The following is a 14,642-nucleotide window of genomic DNA, read 5'->3' as shown; positions in this document are numbered from 1 at the left end:
ACCACCACCACCACCACCACCACAAGCCCCAGAATTGGGAGCAAATCTAGTCTGCTCCGATTGGTCTCAGCCACGGTGGGAAAGTCATCAGAAGCAGCGGCCTTCGGTTCCGGACACATCTCTAGGAAGCATAGACATCCACCAGAATGTAATCTGTGTGTGGCTGGTGTGAGTGTACGTCTGATTTTACCTCTCTCCAACTTGAGGAGAGCCCCCGCGAGGAAATCCTGCATCATTTCCGACCAGATTACCGATCAGAGCGTGACCAATGTCAGAAAGCGCAGAGCGGAGTAATGCGGCCTAATGGCAAGACAAGCCCGGGACTCTTTAATGGTAATGAATACACAATGTGAGCCCAAGGCGAGATGAGAGGGAGGGTGGTAGGGGTGAGGGGGGGGGGTGAGTCGTGATCAGACTGGTGAGGAGGGAGAGGTGAGTGTGTGGGAAAGGAGAGGAAGGTATAATGTTTACTGTGTGTGTGTGTGTGTGTGTGTGTGTGTGTGTGTGTGTGTGTGTGTGTGTGTTCAGGGGGTTGACGAAATAACTGGAACACCATGCTGTTCGGTTTCCGTCGGTGTAATCCGTCAGTTTTATTTACCGCAGCGTACAGTAACGCTGCAAGAGAGAAAGTCAGACGTCGTCAGCCATGTAAAGACAGAGAAACTTCATTATGTAAGAGGAACAGTGGTGAAGCTCAAACCCTCACCAACAATTACAGATGCTTTTTTTCTCTTTTCTTTCCCCTTAACAAACAGTAGTTTTGGAGCTCCCAAAGCTTCCAAAGATAGCAGATATGTTTGGCTGCATTTTGGGAAAATGCGTATAATGATGAAGCCATGACTAAATGTTGTAAACAAAGCTTCAGTGCAGATCTGGAGCAAGCTGAGGGTGGAATAAAGATGACTTAAACAACATTAAAGATACTGAGGATGGGAAAACAGTATGTCAACATTTTTTACAACACTTTAACTGCAGATCAGATGCTTTTTACTGCTAATAATCCACTTCCACGGCATTTTAGAAATGTGTATTTCTTATTATCCTTCCTTCCAGGCAGCCACTGGTTTGCATGTCTCTGCGGTGTTAAAAATCAATTTGCAGAGTCGTGAAACATACCTGGGAGAGATAAGTCATCACACTGAACATCGTCAGCCTCTAAGAACTGATATCGACTGTGATAGATTATGTATTGCGAGAAAACTTAGCAGTAGATCTCTACAAATTGATTTCCATACAGAATTCACACACATAAGACCGTGCACATGGCATCAGCTGTTAGATAAATGCAGGGGGGAGTCCTCCAATTGCGATTTAGGACTTAAATTCAGTATATTCCTACAGCCTCAACAATTGAACCAACAGAAATATTTTACGACGTTTCTATTATATTTCGAGGCATCTCTGTTGTTTCGCCTCCCCCACCGCAACGCGAACGTGTTAAGATTGGTTCGTTTTCTCATTCCACTGGCCTTGTAGGGAGGAGTGAACAGGCGAAGTGAGGGAGGTGGAGATGAGGAGCGAGGGGTTGCAGATCGGCCTGTCTTGTAGTATTTCTCATTTACCGTCCCTGTCTGTTGTGTGTACAGCCTTCCTCTCCCCGTGTGATGATTCTTCGCCCGTGTGTAACAAAGGCTTCCCTCGGTGGCCGCGCCAATAAAAACAGGAATTAAATATGATCAGAACGCAGCTCTTCACCTTCCTCATATCCTGCAGTGGGAGCCCGCAGAGACCAGTTGAGCCTCTCTCTCTCTCTCTCTCTCTCTCTGTCTCTCTCTCTCTCTAAACTTTCTCTGTCTTCATCCTCGCCTCCTTTCACTTATCTTCGGGGCATTTTGGGGGTCTGCACCATTCCCGGTTGGCACTTCTATTAGTGAGCTTGATTGTGGCTGTTAGAGGGAGGCTGGTGGCCTTGGAGGGGAGACACAATGGGGAAGGCAGACAATACAGTACAGAAAAAAAAAATGACTTACTATCTCATAATATTTTTTATTTTTTTCATGGCCAACATTTCCCTTTTTGCACAACTTTGATCCAGATTAAATATCAACAATATAAGATAGAATGTCATGAAGTTTTACACAGATTTAGAGTGAAATCTCTGGAGCGACTGGATTCACTGCATTGCTGTGAAATTTGATATATTCCTTCATGCCATGACCTTTAGTCTTATTACTTAAAGTCTCATAATTTAAATGTAATACATTTTTACTTTAGTGGTTCGTAACATTTCTCTTTGTTCCTGACAGTCTGCTGGGTTTCTTTTTTTTTTCTAATCTTGCTAGAATTGAGCTTCCATACACGCCACTAGCGCTACAACGTTTCCACAAAGTTAATCAGGCAGCTCTGATAATGAGTGAGTGTTGGAATAGAGCTGACAAGAGCTGCAATAATTAGCCAGCCGATCAACAAAAAATAATAAGCAACTACATTATCACTGATCGAATGTGGCTACTGATACTTAGGAAGATTTATTTCATTTCAGGAATATTGATATTGATCAACACAGAGAGCAAGGATTTTTGTTTAGATTGCCCCTTTAAGTAAGCAGACACTTGATTCTATTAAATTATTGTTTTTTCTCACATATCCTTTTACTGGTGCTGCTGCACTGATGCAATTTCACCCCCCCTCCCTTTCTTTTTATCACTCCTTCAAGCCCTCCCATCTTGTAAATCTTTGTAAACTGTGGCGTCTGATAAGATAGTGAATACAGAGCGACTATCATGCGGAAAAAAAAAGGTGGACTCCAGATAGACTTACAACATTCAGATCTCTTGAAGTCTCTCTTTGCCTTAGGAAATCCATTATTTGGATGATTACCATCTGCTCATGAACCAAGCCACCGCAGCAAGCACAGCCGACAGCAGTCAGAACGGACCCGCATTAAAATGCAGCTCCACACAGTCTGTTGGATCCAATCAGAAGGTGAAATCTCTCAGCTAAATTGATCTGTTTCAACACACACCCCTAGATTACATTCTACAATAGATTTGAAGACTGTAGGGGGGGGGGGCATTAGCAAATATTCCCTTTTGTCAGCAGAATGGTGAGAGAGTAGAAACTTGTTCACGCTGACTGTGTTTAAGTCTGCTTTCGTCTCACTCTTAAAAATAAAAGAAATGAATTGGAATCTCGACACAGATTGAGGAGCACAAAAAAGTCTATACTATACTTAATAACTTGTATGTTTTGCTAATACATAATATAAGACATTCAACATTGTGGCTCCACCAGCGCTGTTACTGTATCAATAAGTGAGTCCATTGAATCCAGAGGTGAAATGAGCACTGTTCATTTCACTGTTTCCTCACATTTGCTTTTTCAAAAGATGTCTTGCAGCTGAAAGAGTCGGTTTGTCAGTTTTGTCCTCCATCTATGTATAAGCTCCATTAGCCATCATCTCACTGGCTCTGTCTCCTCCCGTTTTAAAGCTGTAGTTTACTGCCGGCACGCTTGGTCAGGCTTGTGATTCACAGAAAATGATGAGGTAAAGGCTTAAACCGTGCCAAAAAATATATGACTCTGAAAATGGATGCCCTATATCTGAGCCGCCTGGAGCTGGCGCTTGATTTAACCAGCCAGAAACTTTAAGTACCTTAAGTTGTTCATGCTCCAAACCTTTAGTAGCCCTTATGTTATGTCAAGATTTTTCCAATTCCAGTCGCCGTCGACCGGTTGTAAGCCATCAACCTTCTGTTGAGAAAGTCATCGAGCACCATCGACTTTTTCTGACCCGCTTCCATTGTATTTTAAAGCTGCCTTAATTTGGAGTCATTGCTGGTGAGCATGGCTAATAATGAGTTTTCCTTAACTGAGGAGGAGAGATAAGTAGAGGAGCATCTGAAATCAATGGGGGAGGATTAAGGAGGACCCCAGGGCTTCCACCTTCTCTATTCAGACTCCTACAATGAACACATGCTTCTTTTTAGCCCCCTGAGGACAGGAGGTAGGAAATACCTCTAGGCTACACCTCCTTAACGAGAGTAGCGCATAATACAACCACTGGGTGACCTCTTTCCATTTTGATGGTTCACCAATCTTGGTAACATTTCGTCGAATCCAACTGTTTCCGCCCGCAGCCATCTGCTTTTATGTTTATCGGCTGTTTATGCTTTCGTTTCGACGTTATTTGGATTTGAAGTGTTGTTGTTTTTTTTCCAATTGGAAAAGGTGACTGCGCTGTACGTCACTAGGCAACACAGGTGAGACCTTTTAAAGCTGACATTTCAGTATCAATTAATATATGCAGCAAATCGGCAGAAGACTTTGAAACTGTGCCGTTTTGGTGATGCTGGGGAATTATGGAAATGCAAACCTCAGCAAGGAAATGACTGCCCACAGCTAGGAAATTACACTGCGACAAAATAATTAAAAGCCATGTCTAATTTAAACACATGCCTCCGCACTCTAAAACACCCTTCAGACCCCACGGTGCGAGTCTGGAAAATGCCGCTTCCACAGGTTTTGAAGTGAAATCACCCGCGGGCGTCTGCGCCAAAGCAACAATGATTGGACCTGCCTTTGTAAAGTGTTATAGAGGAAAGGAATAAGACGTAACCCTTTCAGCAGAATCAAAATGTTGCCTTGTTCTGCGTGTGTGTGTGTGTGTGTGTGTGTGTGTGTGTGTGTGTGTGTGTGTGCGGGTGCATGCAGGGAGAGGGAGCAATGAGGTGAAATAGAGACGAGATGGAATACAGTGGATGCAGAGAAAAAAATAAGCAATGAAGATGGAATAAAAGGGGAGGGGGAATAGTGTGTGTGTGTGTGTGTGTGTGTGTGTGTGTGTGTGTGTGTCCATGTGTCCATGTGTAAGCATCTTTTTCACTGTTCTGCATGTGTGGGTCTTTATAAGTCTCTCTCTCTCTCTCGCTTGTGTGCATTTCCACACATGCATGCACACACATCTATACTGCATGTGGCTGGTATAGGTTACAGCCCTATTATGAAGCAGTGAAGCAGCTCAGACACTATCCCGGGCCCTGCTGACAAAACTCTAATGTATAGGGCCCTGTGCTCTCTGTGCTGGGATTCAATTAGACTGCCTAACAGTAGGGCCTGCCTGGAATGGGATGGAGGAGTTAGAGCCCTGTCATATGGGCCCAGTGGGGCGGCAAGCCTCCACTCTGTCTGCCTAATACTGGTGTCACAGCCACAGGGAGAAGCCCACTGCCTACGGCTCTGACTGACTGATTTAACTCACTTTATTTGTTTTTTTTTTTGTCTTTTTCTACAGCTGCACAAGATAAGAGTTTTATTAAAAAACAGCATTTTGTCAGCCATAGGTTGTAGATTTATGCTCTTTGCCCAATTGAAATTCTGGTATTTACACTTTATAGCCTGCGGGAAGAAGGGCAAAATAAAAATATCTCCCTCCTCAACAGACGAGTGAGCACACGGTCCAAAGAAAGTTATTCTTTTGCCAAAGTGTGAGGTTGCTTTTTGCATCTTTAAACAGCGTGGACTGTGTAAAAATGTGCAGATTTTAGTTCATGCTAACTAACAAGTTTGACATTTGACAAGCAGGGATCATTCATCCTTATTAAAGATATCATTTTTAAATAGTTTCATTTTTATAAAAGGCTAAGTAATTTCCTTTAAAAATCGTTCTCAGCAAATGTGTTACCAGGCAACGTTGGGGACTATTTTCAGTTGCAGAATAATACACATTTAAAACACCAGTGAGTTTTTACAGCAGTATGATGGCATCGACTTATATATAGAATCACAAGGCTCATCCTTTCACCATGTAAAGGTGACTTATGGATGTTGATGGTGGATGGAGGAGGAGGCTGTTGTCCAGGCTGATCTGGAGGATGCAAGAAAAGAAGGTATAAGTTGGCTCGACAGTTAAGGCAACTTTTTAGCTTCACTGCGGGTTCACAGCTTTTATAAAGTTAAATTTACTGTATGATTGTCGGTACAATGTTGAGTATACAGCCCCTGAGACACTGAGTTAAAAAAGATTTAAGAACACCCCATTTATATCTTAAATCTATTAGCTCTCAAAAAGAGGGTAGGAAGATGAGCACTATGAAAGCCCAAAGTAAACATGACAGAACAAAGCAAAGCTAGCACCATTCTGCTATTAATAAGAGCAATTCAATAATTCAGTTACTCGTTTCTCACATGGGGCTGTGAACTGTTGGGAGAGGCATCAGAATTTGAAGTTATTATCAGATTAAGTATTGTCGACAGAATTTTACTGTATAAAGACGTTTATGCTTTGAATTGCCTTAAACGGGATCCTGCTGAGGAGACAAAAGCTTGAATCTGGACGAACATGGCAAGAGTTTTAAGGCTGCAATTTTCCATTGAAGACCATATTTTTGTATCGTCCTCATCCTGTGTCTGCAAACAAACCAAACAACTTTCCCAACATGGAAACCAGATTGGAGAGTAATCAGGGACAGAGCTTCGGAGGCACAACCCCGCTTCAAAACACTCAACGTGAGCACAAAGACGTAACCAAGTAGAGCTATTCTTTGCACTGTCCTCTTCGCCCAGCGGCGAGGCCGCAGCCAGCGGCACGGTTGCCCCACCGCAGATGTCTCAGCGTGGGATAATCAGTGTGGAGCCGCGGACAGGATTACAGCGGGGCATGTAGCCCTCGGTGGTGGGCTGAGGACGAGCAAAGTAACAGAGATTTGTGGTGGTGGTGGTGGTGGTGGTGGGTGGTGTTCTCCCGCTATCAGCAGACACAGTGTGAGATGCGATAATCACCGACTCACCACGGGCCTCAACTCTGGACACTAACCAGCCATTACTGAGTGCAATCACGAAGAGGGAGGCCCATCAGAAAGACAGAAACAAAAAGACACAGCGGTACCTGCGTTTCTGTCTGAAAGACTCCTTTGGGGTTAAAAAAATAAATGAGTAGCCGAGCGAGTTGCAAACTCCTGGTACTTGAAATCAGCGTGTAAGTGAAAATCTGCAGTTTTTCTTGCAAAGGAACGAAAGTTAAGGTTGAAAGTTGTTTTACAACCGGTACTGATGAAGTTGTCGAGAAAAGACCGTTTGCAAAATAAGGAACTCCAAGTGGTCAGTCTTAGATATATACAAAATGAATCTTATGAATAGATTTTGTAAAATGCATAAATTTCCCAGCAATTTGTGAAATCTAATAGGACAGACTTGAAAAAAAGGAGGCATAATGAGTAGCATTTTAATTATTTATTTATTTAATGTCCTATTAATACCCTTACCCTAATATCGGACACTTTGGGCCTCCATACAAATACTATCATTATCATACAAATACATATTTTACAATCTCTATCAGTCCACTTTTATCTGATTTTGGCCAATTTGCTCATTTTAAATTTTGGTCAAACCTGGCTTATGTTATTTTTCCTGTAAAGAAATGCATTGGGATCATTAACGCAGCGCTTTTTTTTCTTTTAATGTACTTAATTGCATAGCACTACACAGATGAATACACAATGAAAGCCGCTTTGTTATAATAACGGCTAAACGTGCAATTACAAGTCCCATTAACATCCTTTTGTAAAGAACGTAATTACACAAAAGAGATGGACTGGATACAAAATTACATACAGTCCCTGTTCACTGATTGTCATGGAAACACAATGAAGTCTTTAGTAGTTTTACAGAAGAGATGGAGGTATGGTGTTTCTATCTCAGGGGGTCACCAGGCAGAAAAGGGTGGAGGTCATTTTAAATCACACATTAATTCAACAGAAGATGACAGTCATTGTCAGCGTGGTTTTGGATCGAGTTTAATCCCTGAAAGAGAAAGTGCTTTGGTGTCTCGGCGTGTTCGTGTCGAGGAGCTGATTTCTTTCTTTCTTTCTTTTTTTTTTTTTTTATTTGATTCACTGTGCTGGTGTAGGTGGGTGGCGGTGGGCGTATTTGTGCATCCTGTTTTGTTGTCTTTGTAGGTGCAGCCTCACAACATGAGTTCAGTTAATATGAGGATAACATTTAGGGGTGAGCACAATAAGAATAACTGCACATAATATGTATAATATCATCTAATACTACAGTATTCTTTTTGCCTGTGAATTGAATTTACTGCTTTACAGCCAGTGGTGGACATTACATCTCATTAACACTTGGTTACTTTGACGATTCACAGTAGATTCACAGACACTGACTATTTAGTTTTTCTTCAGTTCATAATAAGAAACCCTGCCTCGGTAAATACATTTTTGAGGGAATCCTAATGCTGTCCCCATCTTCTTCTATGACTATAATGATAATGTTGTTAATTAACATATCTGGCAAGTAGCAAGAAATGTTGATATCGATCATAATATTCAGTGAGCAGCTAAACTTTTTAATGGTTATGTTTAGGCAATTAGAGCAGTAATGGTTTGAGAAAAATCATGGATTGGTTTAATAGAGAAAAGCATTCACAGAGACTTGAACCAGACCTGGCTTTCCTGGGTGACCCCATGCAGCTTCTTTGCTGTTAGTACTTATGTGATGACTTCAGAGCTATGTGGGAAAAAAAAAAAAAAAAGTACGTACATTTCAGTGTGAATGTGGCTTAAAATGTAAGTTTGGGAAAAAATGTGCAGCGTTCTGAGCTGAAATTTAATTGCATATCGCGTCTGAGAGCAGGTATAGAGGAGGGTGGTTCTGTTGTGCGGGACTTTATTGTTGAGCTCTAAAGCATTGTGGGTTTAGTCAGTGAAGCGTCTGTGAGCTTCACATGAAAGAAGTTTTTGAAAGTAGAAATACAATCTTTGAAAAGTGAGGAAAAATGTCCTAAAATGCCCTCTATTAAATAAGCAGGTACAATGATAGAGAATAGGGTCAAAGTAATGCGGGTCGCCAATCTCCAAAAGCAGATTAGACCTTGGAAAAATATGGTTTGTGCGTTTGTGTCTGTCAGTCAAAAGGTATTTTGTTATTTTGAGCTCTTTGTCTTTGTGTGTGTGTGTGTGTGTGTGTGTGTGTGTGTGTGTGTGTGTGTGTGTGTGTGTGTGTGTGTGTGTGTTTGTTCCGGACTCCACATCCGCCAGAGAAATCTAAAAAATCATGTCTCCTCCTCAGCAACAACCTGAACTTTAGTTTTGTCCTTCCTGGTAAATACGTAGGTTTTTTTTTAACTCAACACATAAATGGATTATTATCCCGCCTGTCAGCATCAATATGTCTGAGAAAAAAACAAAAAAAAACAATAATCAGTATTCAGTCAGTGTGTTCTGCAGAGACATCTCTTTTTCTGCCTAACATCAATCCATGGTTCCTGAGGATTCAAACGCTACACAGCTCAACCCTCACCCTAACATACTGCACTTCAAAAAAACCAACTTGGTGTGGTCAGATTATTAGCAACATCTGAGGTTTTGCTGTAATTCCAAGCAGAAATTTGACTGATTTAATTCCTGTAAAAAAAATTGTTCCCGCAAATGTGGTAAGGTAGAATGAAAGTGATTAGGAAAGAAGAGAGGAGGAGGCTGACTGCTGACAGCGAGTCCTTGCATGTGATCTATGAATTATGACAGGTCCGTCCTGCTCTGAATATGTGCAATTCGTCGGAAGAAAAAAAAAAGAAAAACAAGAGCCATCTGAATTTCTATCAGTCAAACTAAATGATGAATTTCATGACTACGGCTCACTTCATCCTCTGACGTGATCTCATTTCAGAAACCTCTGAGACTTAAATTGACTAAAACAGTCGATAGTATCCCATGTTAATTTATCCTGTTTTGGCACATTTTCCATTATCATTTTGAAACATAATCTCTATAGTTCCTTTTGTTGTTGTAATATATATAGTATGTCAACCCATGCTGCCTCTCTTTGAAGTACATCCTTGGACAATGGCGCCGTCTGACAGCAGAGATAAGACTCCTCGAGGTCGCTTTTGTATCAGTATGCATCGCTTTCAGCAGGCACTTCACTGGCTGTGTTCTCACAAGCAAAAAGGCACGTCCGACTCTGCCTGGACCAAAGAAATGAGGAGAGACCGGCTTGAGTTTAGGGTGATAATATTCTTTTACTGTATGTATGCGGCCACATTATCCCACATGATTTTGAATAGACGATAAAGTAGGAAGTGATCTGCTTGATTTGACTTTTCATTGTTGGATCTCGACACTCTTAGATGTGTTAGCAGCAGCTGCGGCTTAAATTCTCTTGTTACATTTTAAAAGCAATAGTTTGACATTTTGGGAAATGCACTTGTTCGAGAGTTAGATGAGAAGACTGATAGCACTCACATCCCTACAGCAAATATGAAGCTTAACATTTGCTTAGCATAAAGGCGAAGGGGACAGCTGTAATAACATGTGGAATGTGAGGATTATTCTGCTCGCTCACAGCGTGTTTTTCCCCCTCTGCCGATCCTTTTACATGCTCTTCTAACAATGCTAGACCTCCGCTTTCTGTCTACTTTCTGAATTTCCTGACATCCTCGGGACCTATTTCTGCACTTCAAAAAACCAGTTAGCAACACACACACACACACACACACACACAGGCACGCACACACACAGACCCACAGACGACAGCGAGGGGAAAGACAGGACCACACCTCATCTCCGCTCATTATTAATGAAGGGGTCAGGCTGCACACAAGCTCCAAGCAAGACGTAGCACAAAGTGAAAAAACATGAATTAAAACATGAATTGAAAAAGAAAATAGGGTAAAGCAGGCTGCGGTGAGATGCTCTGACTAATGAGTAGTGGTGTGTTGTTGTAACATCACTTGCTTCCCCATGCTGTGATTTGTGTTCGGTCGACCTGCTTGAAAAATGCATAATTGGGTGAGTTGGTGCTTGTGAAGAAAGAAAAGTTCCCGCAGAGCCGAGCTCTGGCGGCGCTGATACTCCTCGGCACCTAATGACATTATTTAGTGGGTGCATTTGCTAATGTAAAACCTACTTTTTTAATGATGTTTTAGGTTTTATTAAAGGGCTTTACAGCTGAATAATAATTCATTGGACTGTTCTTAAAAAGGGCAATGTGTAATTTCCACATCATTTCCACGTAATTTCCAATAACGTCTAAAATGAGCAAAACAGCACCTTGAAAGAAAAGCAAGTGAATGTTAATTTCTTATTGATTAAATATGTTAATCATTGCTTTCCGTATTTGTCGAACTGTAGGTTTGCCTTTAGACACGTTTCCCCTTTTTTGCATGTTCAGTCGACCTGCTGTGCAGTGACCAAAAGACTCTCCAGGTTACATTAGCAATTAATTGGAATTCATTTAAATGTACCAGTTGAATACTTTTTTCAAATTTTGTCCATAATTAATATCAAATGTCATAATTCTTCTTCGAGCCTTTCCAGAGAAGTTAATCAGAAATTACAGATCTGTAAAGTATCTGCAGATTTCATTTACTCGCCATTATGCGTGGGCATAATCCCCCCCCCCCCCAAGTGGTTGCATCAAAAATTTAAATTACCTGACACTGCAATAAAGCGGCTAGAACAGCACAAAGACTGCACCGAATTTTCACCAAGATTGTCTAATTTTACTTGATAGATAAATGTGTGCAACAGGATTTCTTCTTCGCAGCTCCCCAGTGGCTGTAAATTTCGACTACACAATATCTACCAAGTGGAATAATATGATTAAGAATTTTCCAAACAACTGCTCCAATTAACACCACAGGACCCTTCCTCTACCGTGGCCACCCACATTTTCCGGTTAGAGATCGACCCTGGCAGCGGGGCACAATAAGAGGCTACTTGCCTTCCAAGGTCTGGGGCAGTTTGATGAAGAAGCTCCTCTGGCCGGAACCTGGACTGCTAGCAGGGGTCTCTCTCTCTGCAGGGGAGCGAAGGCAGAGCATGAAGTGCTACCTTTATGATTCCCTCCACGTTCATCTGATTCCCAGCCACTCACAGATCAATAGCAGTCTTTGAGCAAAGCAAGAGGCCCTATTGTGGCTTCATTCGCCAGGGCCGAGCTATGGCCACCATTGGTGCAGCTAAACCATGACGGATTCATCCTGGCCTGCTTCTCCCATTAGTCAACCACCACGGGTGAAAACATAGACCTAAGTTCCCCAAATGGGAATTTAATGCACTTCGGTGTACCTGCAGCAAAATAGAAAGAAAGCGGTCACTGTTTTTCCCTCCACAGATGATGACTCAGAGTGGATATTAGATCTCAGCGAGGTCGACATGTATCATAAGTAGAGTCTCTTTGTGTGCACAAATTAGGATCCGGGGCATCGAATGCGCTTGTGTGATGCCGTTGGGTATACAGCTTAGTGGATGGATCGTTTCTTTTACTGGGAAGGAAGTGGGAGCTTAATGGGGAGAGGATGTGCTGTGTCTATGTATGTGTGTGTGTGTGTGTGTGTGTGTGTGTGTGTGTGTGTGTGTGTGTGTGTGTGTTTACTTTATATGTCCCTTTCAAACGAGAAAAAAAGAGAAAAAGTGATCCTCTGTGGGGAGAATCAACAGTTAATTTTGGTTGTCGTTACCTGTAGACGTCCTGAAATGGGTTGCTGATGTTTTTCATTCACTGAAAATGTGGCTTTGTGCTTTTCGAGCAATTTAGACATAAAACTAATTTCCCACTGAAATAGCTTCCTATCTTTCCATGTAGCACTCAGCATATGAATTATGTATATGGATGAATCCCATACAACCCATACTATATCTACTGCGTAGCCCTTGAAAACATTCTGCCTGACTGAGGCCTTAATTGATCTAATTACTTGCTCAATTTGACTTTCCAATCTAAACTTCCCTTGAATAGTCTTCATTCTTAGTTCTAGCAGTGCATGAAGGAGTAAATATTTTAATGGTGTCCGCCGGTTTAAGCACAGAGGAGAAAGTAAACACTGTTTGTAATGCTAAATACTTTGCTGAGCGGATCAGCTTAGAAAGTATTTCATACACAGTCGTATTCCTGTCTGTGAGACACCGAATGCTCATTTGTGAGGTGCAGCCTGTTGTGGTTGCTTGGGAATTGCACAGTCTCTACAGGCCGGCAAAATTAGCATCGTGTACTTGCAATCCTTTTAATTTTGCCTAGTGTTTTTAGAGTTGCACTCACCCGTTCAGTTGCACTTTTATATTGCTGATAAGTTTCTTCCGCTGCTTTATCAGCACTTCCAGTAACTGCTTGCAATTAGGATTCTCTATCTGTGATTTTGCCTGTGCAGTCAGCCAAAACATTGCTAGGAAACATGCAGGCGCTGCTCCCTCCGTGCACTGTGCCTCGGCCCGTTGGTGCTCTTTGTACCGAGGATGATGACACTGACCCTCCAGCTGTGCAGAGGGCAAAAAGTGCCATTGGTGGCCGTAACCCTGTGAACCCTCCCATGGATACGCAGACGCATGGGCACACAAACTCTTGAGTGGGGGACGAGCATGAAACATGACTGTATTGGCAGGTCCCGGGGAAGCCGGGCCCTGTCTGCACCCTCCGAGGCGTTGGGATTTATAATGACCCCATACTCTTCTATCCGATGGGTATTGAGCGCTTGTGACACATGCAACTGTCGTGGCGTGATGAGGAATAACCACTGTCAGCCCACATCTGCACTTCAAAAGATTTAAGCACGGATGGAGGAGAGGGGAGAGGGGCAAAGGGCTGGGGATGCAGGGGGAGATGGACCGGAGAGGAGAGGAGGCACGGAAGAGATGGGGAGGCATAGGGCAGTCAGTATGGCAGCACAGCATGATTCATGCGCCTGAAACGAGACAAAAACACTCCGATGTTACTATGGTTTAGTCTCTGGTCTCAAAGCAAAACAGTGATTTCAGCTACATTGTAAGTCCAGTTGATGAAAACTTTGGCTTTTTCCTGTAAACATCAGTGAAATGTAGATCCTGGAGAAATGTGTTTCTTTTTTCTTTTCTTTCATTTCGCAAAAATCCTCTTTCATTTAAATCCCTCCATGTTCATCTTCCATCCCGTAGACAGATGGAGAGATGGATGAATCCCTTAACAGATTTAAGGATGGATGTGTGGATCCTGACAATCCTGTTAGATGGATAGATGGATGGATGAATGAAAGCTGGATGGATGGTTAGATGATAGACGACGGGTGAGAAGACGGATTCGCATGTTTATATGGATGGTTGGATTTGTTAGCTTTATAAAGGGGTGGATGTTGTTAGGTAGTTTTATTCATTTAGACGAATAAAAAGTTGAATCTAACATCGCCCTTCCCACTCTTACTTCCCAGGAGAACCGACTCCGTGCACACTCACTGTGGCTGAACAGACAAAGACACAAGTGACAACTCCAAAAAAATTACAGACAATTAGCTTTAACATCAAGTAAACACGCTGTCGACAAGCACGCGTTGACAGGTAATCTATTGGGAGAGGCAGTCCGGCACCACGGCAACAATGACTGCTCTGCTCCAGAGATGTGAATCATGAATCATGAATTCTGTTAAATAATTCAAAAGCAGTAAATTGTGATCAAATCAGAGCCACTTCCTTGTTTCCTGTGCAGCTGTTAAACAACCACTTTGCCATAGGTTGTGCAACTAATTTAACACAGAGTTAAACACAAGTAAACAACCTTTGATGTCTTTTTTTTTTTTTTTTCCTTTTGCTGTGATGTTTTCAGCTCGGTGGACTTAATGTGATTTTGAATGATGAGCCGCGCTCAGTGTGTCTTCTAACTCACAGAGGGGTTCCAGGTAGAACTACCTGTTAACCGACGGTTAGCCTAAGTGCCTGAGCGGGCTTCCC

At 42.3% G+C, this 14,642-nt stretch overlaps 1 protein-coding gene across 1 annotated transcript in view; it reads left to right on the top strand.

Annotated features, from left to right (window-relative positions):
• The window catches only part of LOC111665293 (receptor tyrosine-protein kinase erbB-4), a 257,866-nt gene that overhangs the window by 242,310 nt on the left and 914 nt on the right, over nucleotides 1-14,642 (top strand). The gene's annotated exons all lie outside the window — the stretch shown is intronic.

This window comes from Seriola lalandi, unplaced genomic scaffold, assembly GCF_002814215.2.
Source record: "Seriola lalandi dorsalis isolate HSWRI2012SDOR001 ecotype SW California unplaced genomic scaffold, Sedor1 jcf7180002054630, whole genome shotgun sequence".
In the NCBI taxonomy this organism is placed as follows: Eukaryota; Metazoa; Chordata; class Actinopteri; order Carangiformes; family Carangidae; genus Seriola; species Seriola lalandi.
Note: the sequence above shows the minus strand (reverse complement) of the source record. Positions and strands in the feature narration are given on the sequence as shown.